We start from the raw sequence: 16,331 nt of genomic DNA on the forward strand, positions 1-16,331 counted from the left end.
GAGCTTAAGCCTCAATTAGTTTCTCTAATGCAACAGAATTGCAAGTTCCATGGACTTCCAATGGAAGATCCTCATCAGTTTTTAGCTGAATTCTTGCAAATCTGTGACACAGTCAAGACTAATGGGGTTAACCCTGAGGTCTATAGACTGATGCTATTCCCTTTTGCTGTAAGAGACAGGGCTAGAATATGGTTGGATTCTCAACCTAAAGAAAGCCTGGACTCTTGGGAAAAGCTAGTCAATGCCTTCTTGGCAAAATTCTTTCCACCACAAAGATGGAGTAAGCTTAGAGTGGAAGTCCAAACCTTTAGACAAAAGGATGGAGAATCCCTCTATGAAGCTTGGGAAAGATACAAACAATTAATCAGAAAATGTCCTTCTGACATGCTTTCTGAATGGAGCATCATAGGTATTTTCTATGATGGTCTCTCTGAACTATCTAAGATGTCCTTGGATAGCTCTGCAGGAGGATCTCTTCATCTGAAGAAGACGCCTACTGAAGCTCAAGAACTGATTGAAATGGTTGCAAATAACCAATTCATGTACACTTCTGAAAGAAATCCTGTGAACAATGGGACTAGTCAGAAGAAAGGAGTTCTTGAGATTGATGCTCTGAATGCCATACTGGCTCAGAATAAGATATTGACTCAACAAGTCAATTTGATTTCTCAAAGTCTGTCTGGAATGCAAAATGCACCAAACAGTACTAAGGATGCTTCATCTAAGGAAGAAGCTTATGATCCTGAGAACCCTTCCATGGAAGAGGTGAATTACCTAGGAGAACCCTATGGAAACACCTATAATTCTTCATGGAGAAATCACCCAAATCTCTCATGGAAGAATCAAGAGAGACCTCAACAAGGTTTCAATAACATAATGGTGGAAGAAACAGGTTTAGCAATGGCAAGCCTTTTCCATCATCTTCTCAGCAACAGACAGAGAGTTCTAAGCAGAATACTTCTGACTTAGCAACAATGGTCTCTGATCTAATAAAGACCACTCAAAGTTTCATGAATGAAACAAGGTCCTCCATCAGAAATTTGGAAGGACAAGTGGGTCAGCTGAGCAAGAAAGTTACTGAACTCCCTCCTAGCACTCTCCCAAGTAATACAGAAGAAAATCCAAAAGGAGAGTGCAAAGCCATAGACATGGCCGAATTCTGGGAGGAAGGAGAGGCAGTGAACGCCACTGAGGAAGACCTCAATGGGCGTGCACTGGCCTCCAGTGAGTTCCCCAATGAGGAACCATGGGAATCTGAGGCTCAAAATGAGACCATAGAGATTCCATTGGACTTACTTCTGCCATTCATGAGCTCTGATGAGTATTCTTCCTCTGAAGAGGATGAGTATGTTACTGAAGAGCAAGTTGCTAAATACCTTGGAGCAATCATGAAACTAAATGACAAGTTATTTGGAAATGAGACTTGGGAGGATGAACCTCCCTTGCTCACCAAAGAACTGGATGACTTGTCTAGGCAGAAACTACCTCAAAAGAGGCAGGATCCTGGGAAGTTTTCTATACCTTGTACCATAGGCACCATGACCTTCAAGAAGGCCTTGTGTGACTTAGGGTCAAGTGTAAACCTCATGCCCCTCTCTGTAATGGAGAAATTAGGGATCCTTGAGGTGCAAGCTGCAAGAATCTCATTAGAGATGGCAGACAATTCAAGAAAACAAGCTCATGGACTTATAGAGAATGTTTTGGTGAAGATTGAAGACCATTACATTCCTACTGATTTCATAGTCCTAGAGACTGGGAAGTGCATGGATGAATCCATCATCCTTGGCAGACCATTCCTAGCCACAGCAAAGGCTGTGATTGATGTTGATAGAGGAGAGTTGATCATTCAAGTGAATGAAGAATCCATGGTGTTTAAGGCCCAAGGATATCCCTCTATCATCATGGAGAGGAAGCATGAAGAGCTTCTCTCAAAACAGAGCCAAACAGAGCCCCCACAGTCAAACTCTAAGTTTGGTGTTGGGAGGCCACAACCAAACTCTAAGTTTGGTGTTGAAACCCCACATTCAAACTCTAAGTTTGGTGTTGGGAGGTTTCAACACGGTTCTGAGTGTTTCTGAGGCTCCATGGGAGTCCTCTGTCAAGCTAATGACACTAAAGAAGCGCTTGTTGGGAGGCAACCCAATGTTTTATAATTAATTATTTTCTTTTGTTATTTTATCTTTTTTTTGTAGGTTGATGATCATAAGAAGTCACAAAAACAATGAAAAAAGCAAAAACAAAATGAAAAACAGGAAGAAAAACAGCACACCCTGGAGGAAGATGCTGCTGGCGTTCAAACGCCAGTCAGCCTAGCAGTTGGGCGTTTAACGCCCAGTCTGGCACCTTTCTGGGCGTTTAACGCCAGAAAAGGGCACCAGACTGGCGTTAAACGCCAGTAAAGGGCAACAACCTGGCGTTAAACGCCAGGAATGGGCACCAGCCCGGCGTTTAACGCCAGAAATGGCTCAAAACGTGATTTTGAGCAACTTTTGGTGCAGGGATGACTTTTCCTTGACACTACAGGATCTGTGGACCCCACAGGACCCTACCATCACTCTCTCTCTTCTTCCCCCATTCACCAATCACCTCAACACCTCTTCCCCAAAAACCCTTCACCTATCAAATCCCATCTTTCTCTTCACCACTCACATCCATCCTTCATAAAACCCCACCAACCTCACCCTTCAAATTCAAACCACTTTCCCTCCCAAACCCACCCTCAAATGGCCGAACCTTTACCCCCCTCTCTCCTTTAAATACCCTTCTTCAACCCTTCATTTTCACACAACCTAAAGACCACTTCTTCCCCCTTTGGCCGAACACACTACCCTCCCCCTCTTCCTCATTTCTTCTTCTTCTACTCCTTTCTTTCTTCTTTTGCTCGAGGACGAGCAAACATTTTAAGTTTGGTGTGGTAAAAGCGTTGCTTTTTCGTTTTTCCATAACCATTATGGCACCAAAGGCCGGAGAAACCTCTAAAAAGAGGAAAGGGAAAGCAAAAGCTTCCACCTCCGAGTCATGGGAGATGGATAAATTCCTCTCAAGGGTGCATCAAGACCACTTCTATGAAGTTGTGGCCTTGAAGAAGGTGATCCCCGAAGTCCCCTTTTCACTCAAAAAGGGTGAATAACCGGAGATCCGCCATGAGATCCAAAGAAGAGGTTGGGAAGTTCTCACCAACCCCATTCAACAAGTTGGAATCTTGATGGTTCAAGAGTTCTATGCCAATGCATGGATCACAAAGAACCATGACCAAAGTGTGAACCCGAATCCAAAGAATTATCTTACTATGGTTCGGGGGAAATACTTGGATTTTAGTCCGGAGAGTGTGAGGGTGGCGTTCAACTTGCCTATGATGCAAGGAGATGAGCATCCTTTCACTAGAAGGGTCAACTTTGATCAAAGGTTGGACCAAGTCCTCACAGTCATATGTGAAGAGGGCGCACAATGGAAGCAAGATTCAAGAGGAAAGCCGGTCCAATTGAGAAGGCATGACCTCAAGCCCGTGGCTAGAGGATGGTTAGAGTTCATACAACGCTCAATCATTCCCACTAGCAACCGGTCCGAAGTTACCATAGACCGGGCCATCATGATCCATAGCATCATGATTGGAGAAGAAATAGAAGTTAATGAGTTGGAGTTGACATAGAAGGAGATATCCCCATTGATGAGGACAAGCCCATCACCAAGAAAAGGATGGAATACACAAGAGACCCCTCTCATCAAGAAATCCCTGAGATTCCTCAAGGGATGAACTTTCCTCCACAAAACTATTGGGAGCAACTAAACACCTCCCTAGGAGAATTAAGTTCCAACATGGGACAACTAAGGGTGGAGCATCAAGAACACTCCATTCTCCTCCATGAAATTAGAGAAGATCAAAGAATCATGAGGGAGGAGCAACAAAGACAAGGAAGAGACATTGAGGAGCTCAAGCACTCCATAGGACCTTCAAAAGCAAGGAAGAGCCGCCATCACTAAGGTGGACCCATTCCTTGATTTCCTTGTTCTTTATTCCCTTGTTTTTCGAAATTTTTATGCTTTATGTTATCCATGTTTGTGTCTTATGATCATTAGTGTCTTAGTGTCTATGCCTTAAAGTTATGAATGTCTTATGAATCCATCACCTTTCTTGAATAAAAATGTGCTTAATTGAAAAAGGAAGAATTGCATGAATTTTGAATTTTATAATAGTTTAATTATTTTGATGTGGTGGCAATATTTTTGTTCTCTGAATGTATGTGTAAACAGTGCATATGTATCTTGAATTTGTGGTTCATGAATGTTGGCTCTTGAAAGAATGATGAAAAAGGAGACATGTTACTGAGGATCTGAAAAATCAATAAAATGATTCTTGAAGCAAGAAAAAGCTATTCAAAAAAAAAAAAAAAAAAAAAAAGAGAAAAAAACCGAAAAAAAAAAAAAATCGAAAAAAAAGAAAGAAAAAGAAAAGAAATAAAGTTGTGATCCAAGGCAAATAAGAGTGTGCTTAAGAACCCTGGACACCTCTAATTGGGGACTTTAGCAAAGCTGAGTCACAATCTGAAAAGGTTCACCCAATTATGTGTCTGTGGCATGTATGTATCCGGTGGTAATACTGGAAGACAGAGTGCTTTGGGCCACAGCCAAGACTCAATAAATAGCTATGTTCAAGAATCATCATACTTTACTAGGAGAATCATTAACACTATCTGGACTCTGAGTTCCTAAAGAAGCCAACCATTCTGAATTTCAAGGGATAGAGTGAGATGCCAAAACTATTCAGAGGCAAAAAGTTAAAAGCCCCGCTCATCTAATTAATACTGATCTTCATAGATGTTTTTGGAGTTCATTGCATATTCTCTTCTTTTTATCCTATTTGATTTTCAGTTGCTTGAGGACAAGCAACAATTTAAGTTTGGTGTTGTGATGAGCGGATAATTTGTATACTTTTTGGCATTGTTTTTAGTATGTTTTTGATATCTTTTAGTTAGATTTTAGTACATTTTTATTAGTTTTTATTTAAAATTCACTTTTCTGGACTTTACTATGAGTTTGTGTGTTTTCTGTGATTTCAGGTATTTTCTGGCTGAAATTGAGGGACCTGAGCAAAAATCTGATTCAGAGACCAAAAAGGACTGCAGATGCTGTTGGATTCTGACCTCCCTGCACTCGAAGTGGATTTTCTGGAGCTACAGAAGCCCAATTGGCGCGCTCTCAACGGCGTTGGAAAGTAGACATCCAGGGCTTTCCAGCAATATATAATAGTCCATACTTTGTCCAAGATTTGATGGCCCAAACCCGCAAAGCAATCCGGCCTCAGGAATTCCAGCGTTAAACGCCGGAACAGGAATAAAAGTTGGAGTTAAACGCCCAAACTGGCATGGGAGCTGGCGTTTAACTCCAGAAAAGTTCTCTACACGAATTTCCTTGATTGCTCAGCCCAAGCACACACCAAGTGGGCCCGGAAGTGGATTTTTATGTCATTTACTCATCTTTGTACACCTAGGCTACTAGTTATCTATAAGTAGGACCTTTTACTATTGTATTTGTATCGAGACTTTGGTAGCTATCGAGACTTTGGTAGCTATCTTTGTTTTATGCTATCTTAGACCTCTGGGAGGCTGGCCATTCGGCCATGCCTAGACCCTGTTCTTATGTATTTTCAACGGTGGAGTTTCTACACACCATAGATTAAGGGTGTGGAGCTCTGCTGTACCTCGAGTATTAATGCAATTACTATTGTTCTTCCATTCAATTCCGCTTGTTCTTTTACCAAGATATCACTTGTTCTTCAACATGATGATGGTGATGATTGACGCCCATCACCACTCTCACCTATGAACAAGGTGACTGACAACCATTCTTGTTCTACAAGCATTCGAGGCTTAGTGAATATCTCTTGGATTCTTCGGAGTCTTCGTGGTATAGGCAGGACCTGATGACAGCATTCAAGAGAATCCGGAAGGTCTAACCTTGTCTGTGGTGTTCTGAGTAGGATTCAATGACTGAATGACTGTGACGTGCTTCAAACCCTGAGGGCGGGGGCGTTAGTGATAACGCAAAAGAATCACTGGATTCTATTCCGCGCCTGATTGAGAACCGACAGATGAATTCCGCTATGCCGTGACAGGACATATGCAATCGCTTTCACTGAGAGGATGGGAGGTAGCTGCTGACAACAGTGAGACCCTATACGAGCTTGCCATGGAAAGGAGTAAGAAAGGATTGGATGAAGGCTGTAGGAAAGCAGAGAGACGGAAGGGAAGGCATCTTCATACACTTGTCTGAAGCTCATACACCAATGATATACATAAGTATCACTATCTTTATCTTCTATGTTATTTTCGTTCATCACCATATACATCTGAGTTTGCCTGACTAAGATTTACAAGATGACCATAGCTTGCTTCAATACTAACAATCTCCGTGGGATCGACCCTTACTCACGTAAGGTTTTATTACTTGGACGACCCAGTGCACTTGCTGGTTAGTTGTGCGAAGTTGTGTAATGCCATGGTATTAAGCGCACCAAGTTTTTGGAGCCATTACCAGGGATTATGAGAGTTGTGAAAAAGTATAGTTCACAATTTCGCCGACCAATACAGAAGGATGCCATTTGGCCTGTGCAATGCACCTGCAACCTTTCAAAGGTGCATGCTCTCAATTTTCTCTGATATGGTGGAAAAATTTTTGGAAGTCTTCATGGATGACTTTTCAGTATTTGGAGACTCATTCAGCTCCTGTCTTGACCATCTAACACTTGTTCTAAAGAGGTGCTAAGAGACTAACCTAGTTTTAAACTGGGAGAAATGTCACTTTATGGTGACTGAAGGAATTGTCCTTGGGCATAAATTTTCGAACAAGGAAATAGAGGTGGATCAAGCTAAGGTAGAGGTAATTGAAAAATTACCACCACCAGCCAATGTTAAGGCAATCAGAAGCTTTCTGGGGCATGCAGGATTCTATAGGAGGTTTATAAAGGATTTTTCAAAAATTGCCAAACCTCTAAGTAATCTTTTAGCTGCTGACACGCCATTATCTTTGATAAGGAGTGTCTGCAGGCGTTTAAGACTCTGAAAGCTAAGCTGGTCACAGCACCAGTCATCTCTGCACCAGACTGGACATTACCTTTTGAATTAATGTGTGATGCCAGTGACCATGCCATTGGTGCAGTGTTGGGACAAAGGCATGAAAAGCTTTTGCACGTCATTTACTATGCCAGTCATGTTTTAAATGATGCACAGAAGAACTACACAACCACAGAAAAAGAGTTACTTGCAGTGGTTTACGCCATTGAAAAATTTAGATCATATTTAGTAGGATAAAAAATGATTGTGTACACAGACCATGCTGCTTTTAAATATCTACTCACAAAGCAGGATTCAAAACCTAGACTCATTAGATGGGTGTTGCTTCTGCAAGAGTTTGATATAGAAATAAGAGACAGAAAAGGGACAGAGAACCAAGTAGCAGATCACATGTCCCGAATAGAACCAATAGTAGAGGCGTCCCTCCCTCTTACTGAGATCTCTGAAAACTTTCCGGATGAGCAACTCTTAGCCATCCAGGAGGTGCCATGGTTTGCAAACATTGCAAACTACAAGGCAATAAGATTTATACCCAAAGAGTACAGTAGGCAGCAAACAAAGAAATTGATCACAGATGCAAAGTACTATCTTTGGGATGAACCATATCTCTTCAAGAGATGTGCAGACGGAGTAATCCATAGTTGTGTGCCTAAAGAAGAAGCACAGAAGATCCTCTGGCACTGTCATGGATCAGAGTATGGAGGACATTTTGGAAGTGAGCGAACAGCCACAAGAGTCCTCCAATGTGGCTTCTACTGGCCTACTCTCTATAAGGACTCCTGAGTGTTTGTACTTAATTGTGACAGTTGCCAAAGATCTGGCAATCTGCCTCACAGTTATGCCATGCCTCAACAAGGGATCTTGGAGATTGAGTTGTTTGATGTATGGGGTATTGACTTCATGGGGCCATTCCCGCCATCAAACTCAAACACTTATATTCTGGTGGCAGTGGATTATGTATCCAAATGGGTAGAAGCTATAGCAACACCCACTAATGATACTAAGACAGTGCTGAAATTCCTCCAGAAACACATCTTCAGCAGATTTGGTATCCCTAGAGTACTATCAGTGATAGGGGCACTCATTTCTGCGATAAACAGCTTTATTCTACTTTGGTTCGATATGGAGTTAGCCACAGGGTTGCCACTCCATATCATCCACAGACAAATGGGCAAGTTGAAGTCTCTATTAGAGAACTTAAAAGAATCCTGGAATGGACTGTGATTAACCATAGAAGGGATTGGGCAAGAAGCTTGGATGATGCTCTGTGGGCATACAGAACAGCATTCAAGACACCTATAGGAACTTTTCCATACTAGCTGGTGTATGGAAAAGCCTATCACTTGCTAGTGGAACTGGAACACAAGCCTATTGGGCAACCAGATTCCTAAACCTTGATACTAAGTTAGCTGGAGAAAAACAATTGCTCCAGTTAAATGAGCTAGAGGAATTCAGACTTAATGCTTTCGAAAATGCAAAAATTTACAAAGAGAAAGCAAAAAGATGGCATGATAAGAAATTATCATCTAGATTCTTTGAGCTAGGGCAGAAAGTTCTGCTATTTACTTCTAGGCTCAGATTATTCCCCGGGAAATTGAAATCCCGGTGGAGAGGTCCATATGTGATTAAAAGTGTGTCACCATATGGATACATGGAGCTTCAGGATAATGATTCTAACAAAAAGTTCATTGTTAATGGACAGAGAGTTAAACATTATCTTGAAAGCAATTTTGAGCAAGAATGCTCAAAATTGAGACTTGATTAAAGCTCAGTAATAGTCCAGCTAAAGACAATAAAGAAGCGCTTGCTGGGAGGCAACCCAGCCATTTACAAGGCTTATTTGTTAATTAATTGATTTTTACAAGTATATGTCAATTATCTTCAAGGTAAAATAGCAATTGCTTAACTTCACAGAGTTACAGAAAGATCCAGAGGATAAAACAGCAAAAAGGAAGCTCACTAGTGCGAAAAAGCCAGTAAAAGCTGTTTTGGGCGTTGAACGCCCAAAAGAAGCACCTACTGGGCGTTCAACGCTAGTAAGGATAGCCATCTGGGCGTTAAACGCCAGAAAGGAGCATCTTCTGGGCGTTGAACGCCAGAAAGAAGCACCTTCTGGGCGTTTAACGCCAGATTTACAGCGTCCTGGGCGTTCAGAAAAATGCCCAGTGACAAAAGAGTTCCTGGCGTTCAACGCCAGAATGAAGCAACAGCTGGGCATTAAACGCCCAGGAGAAGCTGCACATGGGCGTTAAACGCCCAAAACATGCAGCGTTTGGGCGTTTAACGCCAGGATGGTGGGGAGGAGGTAAATTCGTTTTTACTTCAATTTTTTTTTAATTTTTATGTTCCAATTCATGATTTCTTGCATAAACATGTTACAAACTCTCATCTTTCAACTTCAATTTCAAAAAATTTTTAATCCTAAACATATTTCTTGATTTTTCTTTAATTTCTTTTCAAATCTTTTTCAAAACTCATCTATCTTTTTGAATTCTTTTCAAATCTTTTTAATTTCTTCTCATATCTTTTTCAACTCATCATATCTTTTGAATTTCGAAATTGCCTCTCCTTTCCTTTCTTTTGCTTGAGGACAAGCAAACCTCTAAGTTTGGTGTGATTTGCCATGATCACTGAGCTAAAACTCATCAAGATCATGGCACCTAAGGGAACAGGAAGAGCAAGGATTTGACTTGAAGGAACTGAAGCATCAGAAATTATCTCTTGAAGGATCAAGTACCCCACAGATTAGAGGAATTCACACTTCCCAAAATAAAGGTTGTTGAGTCCTAATCTTTGCCTTAACTCTGTGATAACTGTTCTTATTATGAATTTACCTTAAAAGTTATAAATTAGTAGTAGTAATTAGTATCTCTATTTTGATTTTATCTCCAATTAAGCTATAACTTATTTTTCTCATCATCATCAAACATGAATAAAATAGTAGATTTTTAGAATAAAGAGGCAATATTTTTTTGGAGTTCTTAATAAGGAAAATTCTAATTATTTATATGTGGTGGCAATACTTTTTTGTCTTCTGAATGAATGCCTGAACAGTGCATATTTTTTATATTGAATTTTATGAATGTTAAAATTATTGGCTCCTGAAAGAATGATGAACAAGAGAAATGTTATTCATAATCTGAAAAATCTTGAAATTGATTCTTGAAGCAAGAAAAAACAGTGAAAAACAAGCTTGCAAAAAAAATAAAAGAGGTAGAAAAAGCCAATAGCCCTTTAAACCAAAAGGCAAGGGTGAAAAGGATCCAAGGCTTTGAGCATCAATGGATAGGAGGGCCCAAGGAAATAAATCCAGGCCTAAGCGGCTAAATCAAGCTGTCCCTAACCATGTGCTTGTGGCATGCAGGTCCAAGTGAAAGGCTTGAGACTGAGTGGTTAAAGTCGTGATCCAAAGCAAAAGAGTGTGCTTAAGAACTCTGGACACCTCTAATTGGGGACTCTAGCAAAGCTAAGTCACAATCTAAAAAGGTTCACCCAATTATGTGTCTGTGACATTTATGTATCCGGTGGTAATACTGGAAAATAAAGTGCTTAGGGCCACGACCAAGACTCATAAAGTAGCTGTGTTTAAGAATCAGCATACTAAACTAGGAGAATCAATAATACTCTCTGAATTCTGAGTTCCTATGGATGCCAATCATCCTGAAATTCAAAGGATAAAGTGAGATGCCAAAACTGTTCAGAAGCAAAAAGCTACTAGCCCCGCTCATCTAATTAGAATCTGAGCTTCACTTGAAACTCTGAGATACTATTGTTTCTTATTTTCTTTTTATCCTATTTTATTTATCTAGTTGCTTGAGGACAAGCAACAGTTTAATTTTGGTGTTGTGATGAGCGGATATTTTATACGCTTTTTGGGGGTAATTTCATGTAGATTTTAGTATGTTTTAGTTAGTTTTTAGTATAATTTTATTAGTTTTTAGGCAAAATTCATATTTCTGGACTTTAATATGAGTTTGTGTGTTTTTTTTTAATTTCAAGTATTTTTTGGCTGAAATTGAGGGAGCTGAGCAAAAATCTGATTTAGGCTGAAAAAGGACTGCTGATGCTGCTGGATTCTGACCTCCCTGCACTCGGAATGGATTTTTTCGAGCCACAGGAGTCCAATTGGCGCACTCTTAATGGGGTTGAAAAGTAGACATTCAGGGATTTTCAGCAATATATAATAGTCCATACTTTACGCGAACATAGACGACATAAACTAGCGTTCAACGCCAGTTCTATGTTACAGTCTGGCGTTCAGCGCCAGAAACAGGTTATAAGTTGGAGTTCAACGCCAGAAACAGGTTACAACCTGGCGTTCAACTCCAGAAACAGTCCAGGCACGTGAGAAGCTTAAGTCTCAGCCCTAGCACACACCAAGTGGGCCCCAGAAGTGGATTTCTGCACCAATTATCTTAGTTTACTCATTTTCTGTAAACCTAGGTTACTAGTTTAGTATTTAAACAACTTTTAGAGACTTATTTTATACCTCATGACATTTTTAGATCTGAATTTTATACTCTTTGACGGCATTAGTCTCTAAACTCCATTGTTAGGGGTGAGGAGCTCGGCAGCGTCTCGATGAATTAATGTAATTATTTCTGTTTTCCATTCAAACATGCTTGTTCCTATCTAAGATGTTCATTCGGACTTCACTATGAAGAAGGTGATGATCCGTGACACTCATCACCTTCCTCAATCCATGAACGTGTGCCTGCCAACCACCTCCATTCTACATCAGATTGAATGGGTATCTCTTAGATTTTTTAATCAGAATCTTCGTGGTATAAGCTAGAATTTCTGGCAGCATTCATGAGAATCCGGAAAGTCTAAACCTTGTCTGTGGTATTCCGAGTAGGATTCAATGATTGAATGGCTGTTACGAGCTTCAAACTCGCGATTGTTGGGCGTAGTGACAGACGCAAAAGGATCAATGGATCTTATTCTGACATGATCGAGAATCAACAGATGATTAGCCGTGCTGTGACAGAGCATTTGGACCATTTTCACTGAGAGGATGGGAAGTAGCCATTGACAATGGTGACACCCTACATACAGCTTGCCATGGAAGGAGCCTTGCATTTATGAAAGTGAGGAAGCATTATGTTACAGAAATTCAGAAGACAAAGCATCTCCAAAACTCCAACATATTCTCCATTATTGCACAATAAGTATTTATTTTATGCCCTTTGACTTTTTACAGTTAAAACGAAAGAACCCTATTGGCATCCTGACTAAGATCAACAAGATAACTATAGCTTGCTTCAAGCTAACAATCTCCGTGGGATTCGACCCTTACTCACGTAAGGTATTACTTGGACGACCCAGTGCACTTGCTGGTTAGTTGTGCGGAGTTGTGACTAAGTATGATTCACGTTTGAGAGCGCTACCAAGTTTTTGGTGCCATTGTTGATGATCACAATTTCGTGCACCATATATCAACGTGTTGAATGTCAGGGAATGGCATATCTGTAAGCTCTCTTAATGATCTTCCATTGGATTGTAACTTTTTCCTCTATTTTACTAAGAGTAATGTTAATTATTTGCTCTTCGGTCATGATGAGGTCTACATGATGTTACAATAAGAAGAAAAATGAGAATTTATCTTATAATCGATATCAACATATGGGATTTGAGTAATAATAATAGGTAGATCATTGATTACCTAGATTAAGAGTAATCTTTCTATATGAGTATAATATGTCTTTTGATAACTGTTTGTGACACCATTGTCAGACAAAATTAAGTCTACAAATGTTGTTAGATGGCAATAATACTATAAAGAGATCCCTTACGTAGGATGCATATGCCCAGGAACTTGCTTTTAGAATAACATTGACAAACACTTTATTCTCTTGTAGCAATCCTAACACATAGCATGTCCCCTTAAATGTATCGTACACAACACCATTAACTGTAGGTAGGTGTCTAAAGCTCATGCATCCTTTCTTTATGTTTAATAATAGCCTTAAGAAATAATCTGCACCATTACTACGTGGTACATGAGTTAGCCTACCAGTAGAAAATCCTTGCTTCCTAGGGGTCCACATTGAGGCTTCATCTTTCTAGTCAAATTTGGTTGGAAATTCACTATATTGCAAACGTGTGCCTTATTATTGGTTATTGTAAATATTTTTTGTTTTGCTTGTTTATTTGTTTTTGTTCTAAATTTTTATTAGCTACTATGAATTCTCACCCCTGTTGCTATGAGTTTGGTTCCAATGTTGTTGTAGGGAATGGAAGCTATAAGGAGAGCATGCATCAAGGATGGAACAATCAAAGATGGGAGGAGCCACAAGGATTTGATCAACCCTCTTGGCAACAACCACCTCCAATGGACTATCAACAATCATCTTGTGATGCATATCAAGGCAATGCCTATGGTGAGCACTCTTTTGATTATCAACAACCACCGCCATCTGCTTATGAACCACCCCTTCAATACAACTCTGGACCACCATACTCGCAAGCCCCCTACTACCATTCACCTCCATATGACCTATGAACCATATATAGAATCACACCAATTCCAACTCAATTACTCCCAAGAACTACCACCTCAATATGCACCAACTCCATATCCATCAATCCAAGAGCACTATGATCCTACTTATGATAGCCGAGCGCAACAAGAATCAAGGGATCGTCTCAAGGAAACAATGGAAAAACTTCATGCAACCTGATGTGTGGAAAACGATCCAACACAAAACTCACCGGCAAGTGTACCGGGTCGCATCAAGTAATAATAACTCACATGAGTGAGGTCGATCCCACAGGGATTGAAGGATTGAGCAATTTTAGTTTAGTGGGTGATTTAGTCAAGCGAATCAAGTTTTGGTTGAGTGTTTTGTGTTTAACAGAAATTAAATGACAGTAAATGTAAAGGGGGAAAGGAGAAGTGCAGTAAAATAAAGAACAGAAGAGTAAAAGTGCAGAAACTTAAAGAGCAAGAAGGTAAATGACTGAAACTTAAAGTGCAAGAAACTTAAATCGCAGTAACTTAAATGGCAAGAAAGATAAATTGCTGGAAGATAAAAGAGGACTAAGGAATGGGATTGCAAGATCTAAACAAAGAAAAAGTAAATTGCAGTAATGAATGTAGCAGAAATTGAATTGGATGCAAACAGAAATCTAAACAGCAAGGAAATGAAAGTGCAGTAAAGGTTCACAAAAGAACCAAAAGTGATCTCAGGATCCCAAGGGCTTAGGTAGCAGAGCCTAAAACCCAATTTCCTTCCCAGATCTGAAGTTGCTAAGCAATTGACAGAAAATGAAAGAAGAAGCAATAGAAGAACAGAATTCAAAGTGAATTATGCAGCAAACAAATTTAAACAGAGCTAGAATGGGAATTGGGACAGAATTTCCCCAATTTCACACATCCACAACTCAGAAGACAGAAGAGTAGAATTGCCCAAGGGAATTGAGGAAGGAGATCAATCAATTCTCACTTGATCCTCTGAAGTCTCGGCCAATTCTCTCAAGAACAATTCCAAGAGAGTCAAAGCTCCAAAGGAATGTGAAAGTGAAAATTCTAAAGCCAAGGTAAAAGTAAAAATTCAAAAGTGAGCATAAAAGTAGCTAAAAGGTTTCTAATTACATCAAACTAACTACTATTTATACACTTTCTATTCTTGGATTTTGGGATTTGGATGGGCTTTTGGATTGGTGAAGAAATGAATTCAAATTAAATTTTAATTTGAATTTTTGGCCCAAAATCCACTCCCAGGAGGCTGCCCTGCCCTTGTGGAGGGCAGGGCAGAAAATTGATGCTTGGGCTAGCAATTGGTGCGGCCATGATGCATGTTGGTGCAAGTTTGGTGCGCCCTTGGTGCGCCAGAGGCTGCTCTGCCCGCGCCAAGGGCAGGGCGGGAAAGCTGCTGCGCCAGAACGTGATGCGTGCGTGCGCTTGGTGCTGCCAGGATTGAGAGGCGCGCGTGCGCGTGCTGCACGTTGATGCGTGGATGATGCCAGATTTGAGGAGCGCGCGTGCGCGCGAAGCAAGTTGACGCGTGGATGCTCCCTGCCCGCGCCAAGGGCAGGGCAGGAATGGGTTGATGCGCCAGGGAGCGTTGAGCGCTCGGATGGTGCTGCCAGGGGGCGTTGTGCGTGCGCCAGGTTGAGAAATGGTGCGCACACTCATGATTCTGCCCTGCCCGCGCCAAGGGCAGGGCAATGATCCTTCCTTCATGGCCCGTGTTCGAAACTGGGCGGAGGCATGCACACTAATTATTTTCTTGGTTTCTTGGCACGCTAGTGTGTCTCAAGGCTTGGCTTCCTCATGGTTCTTGGTTCGAACCTTGTGGCATACATGGGAGCTATTTTTCCTTGGATTTCTTTCCTTGAGGTGCCCGATCCTGCTCTCCACAAGGGCAGGGCAGAGTTTGCTTCTCTTGGCTCCAAGGCACCATTTTGTGCTCTGCCCTTGCAGTGGGCAGGGCAAGGTTGCCTTGTCTTGGTTTGGTTACTTGATGCTGCCCTCCTAGAGGGCATTCTGCCCTTGTGGAGGGCAAGGTTGCTTCCCCATTATAATGCGGCACGCCTCCTCTTGATTCGGCCACGCTTTTCTTTCTTTGGCTACACTTTTTATGCCACGCTTTCCATTTTCTTTTCTTTTCTTCACCTAAAATAAACCAAACAACCACTCAAAGCATCACTAAATTCAAGAGGCTTATAAATCAATTAAAGTGCAATTAAAATTAGCTTAAACCTCATGATTTATCATTAATTTCATAGTGGTTGCTTGATTTAGAGAAGTTATGCATTTTCACTCCAAATCACTAACTTAGGATGCAAGAAAGTGCATAAATGCTAACAAAACAAGTGAAATTAGCTTGAAAAATGGGTATATGATGACTTGTCATCACAACACCAAACTTAAACCTTGCTTGTCCCCAAGCAAGCATCAAAACTAAGAGTAAATGATATGAATAAGAAAAGAACACAAATCCTTATTATGCAGATAGCAGAACTTCAATTTATGGGGCATTTATGCAGACAATGATACTCACTTATTGTTGCTGCTGCATAATACACATTTTGCATCCAAGGTTTGCTAAACTTGCTGTTATAAGACTCTCCTTTTGATCACTCCCTTGGTAACTTTTCTTGGGTCACAATGCTTTAACAAGCTTTTTATTCTTTTAGAGGTTTGGTGTTAAATGTTGCAGCTTAGCCTTTGGCTTCATTTTCTTTTATTTTGCTCAACATCTTTCCACCACAGACACTTAGTTCACTAATTCTTCCTAGGATCATTGATGCCCA

General features: G+C 40.7%; 1 non-coding gene across 1 annotated transcript; it reads right to left on the reverse strand.

Annotated features, from left to right (window-relative positions):
* Nucleotides 1–282: 282 nt before the first annotated feature.
* On the reverse strand, nt 283–390 carry LOC130978582 (small nucleolar RNA R71). The gene has a single exon (XR_009086205.1). It is a non-coding gene; the product is annotated as a small nucleolar RNA R71 (small nucleolar RNA).
* Between the last annotated feature and the right edge of the window lie 15,941 nt (nt 391–16,331).

This window comes from Arachis stenosperma, chromosome 4 (genome assembly GCF_014773155.1).
Source record: "Arachis stenosperma cultivar V10309 chromosome 4, arast.V10309.gnm1.PFL2, whole genome shotgun sequence".
Lineage (NCBI taxonomy): Eukaryota > Viridiplantae > Streptophyta > Magnoliopsida > Fabales > Fabaceae > Arachis > Arachis stenosperma.